The sequence below is a fragment of the Mus caroli genome, chromosome 10, assembly GCF_900094665.2.
Source record: "Mus caroli chromosome 10, CAROLI_EIJ_v1.1, whole genome shotgun sequence".
NCBI lineage: Eukaryota > Metazoa > Chordata > Mammalia > Rodentia > Muridae > Mus > Mus caroli.
In genome coordinates this window covers 69,654,510-69,656,463 of record NC_034579.1, presented here as the reverse complement: position 1 = coordinate 69,656,463, position 1,954 = coordinate 69,654,510, and the positions used below count along the sequence as shown (strand labels likewise).

Genomic DNA, 1,954 nt, shown 5'->3' with positions numbered 1-1,954 from the left:
TCTGAGTTTGAGGCCAGCCTGGTTTACAAAGTGAGTTCCAGAACAGCCAGGGCTACACAGAGAAACCCTGTCTCAAAAAAAAAAAAAAAAAAAAAAAAGAAACAAAACCAAACAACCAAACAACAAAACACTAGCCAGGACAGTTGACCCCTTGCCGACTTGAGAACATATTACTGTTACTAATCTTTCCTTGTTCATCTCCCAGGCCATACACTAACATCAACATCGCAATATAAAACATTTGCCCTCCTTTAAAACCTGACATTCTTGACAAATTTAAACACATTAAAAATTCAGTCTCTTTAAAAATCCAAATCTCCCTTTCTGACTCTTTCCGGATGCCCAAGATATCAAAGAGAGGACATGGTGGGTCCTCCAGAATGAAATTCCGGATTTCCCTGGGTCTTCAGGTAGGAGCGGTGATCAACTGTGCTGACAACACAGGAGCCAAAACTTTTATATCATCTCTGTGAAGGGAATCAAGGGATGGCTGAACAGACTTCCTGCTGCTGGTGTGGGGGACATGGTGATGGCCACGGTTAAGAAAGGCAAACCAGAACTAAGAAAAAAGGTCCATCCAGCTGTGGTAAGTCGACAACGAAAGTCATATCGAAGAAAAGATGGGGTGTTGCTTTATTTTGAAGATAACGCAGGGGTCAGAGTAAACAAAGGTGAGATGAAAGGTTCTGCTGTCACAGGTCCAGTGGCAAAGGAGTGTGCAGACTTGTGGCCCAGGATTGCATCCAATGCAGGCAGCACTGCATGATTCTCCAGTGTATTTGTAAAATATATTCATTAAAAAGTGTTTTCTCTGACCAGAAAAAAAAAATCCAAATCTCGGACCTGAGGGCCTGAGGGCCTGAGTTCAATTCCCAGCAACCACTTGGTGACTCACAACCATCTGTAATGGGATCTGATGCCTTCTTCTGGTGTCTCTGAAGACAGCTACAGTGTACTCGTCATATATATAAAAAAAATAAATAAAATCCTGGGCTGGTGAGATGGCTCAGTGGTTAAGAGCACCAACTGCTCTTCTGAAGGTCCTGAGTTCAAATCCCAGCAATCACATGGTAGCCCACAACCATCCGTAACGAAATCTGATGCCCTCTTCTGGAGTGTCTGAACACAGCTACAGTGTATTCACATATAATAAATAAACAAATCTTTTTAAAAAAAGAATATTAGAACCAGAAGTGGGGTGTGACAGACCTGTGACAGACATTTTTGTGCCTACATGTTAAACAGAAAACTGGTGAGATGACTTAGTTGGGGAAAACACTCACCATGAGAGCCTGGTGACCTGTTCTCTGTTCTCAAAAAAGCCCACAGTGAAAGGTCTGTGAGCTCAGAGGTTAGTGCACTGGTTCTCAACCTTCCTAAGGTTGCAACTGAAACACAGTTCCACGTGTTATAGTGACTCCTCCCCCCCAAAAATTATTTTTTGTTGCTAATCCATAACTGTAATTTTGCTAGTTACGAATCAAAATGTAATATCTGTGTTTTGGGATGGCCTTAGGGAAGCCCAATGAGATTGTTCGATCCCCTAGGTAAGAACAGCTGGGTTAGAGTCTTTAACTAGACTTTAATTAGACTCAGTCCCCTGGGTAGATTGAGAGACAGGGTGAATCAGAGGAAGGCTTTAGTAAATTTTAGCAGTGTGCCTTATGAACTGTCAGGTGCAGATAAGAGCTAGCACCTATCCACCATGCCAATAGAGGTCCAGAGGCCGGAGTCTTCATTCCGTCTAAAGCTTAGTCTTCCTCTTGCTCTCTATGGTGACCAATCATTTTACTCTTGGGTGTATTTCCTGTTGGATGCTTAAGACCATCCAGTTGTCAAGGAGGGACTGGTTGTTTGTAGTTGTTGAAATCAGCTAAGGCATTTTAGGGGTTACTCTAGGGACTTAGGAGGGGTCCACTGGCTTCTTCAGTCTTTCCTCAATGAGGTGTGTCAT

At 42.9% G+C, this 1,954-nt stretch overlaps 1 pseudogene; it reads left to right on the top strand.

The window, feature by feature from the left end:
* The first annotated feature begins 338 nt into the window (after positions 1–338).
* On the top strand, positions 339–766 carry LOC110303800 (annotated as a pseudogene).
* Positions 767–1,954: the final 1,188 nt, after the last annotated feature.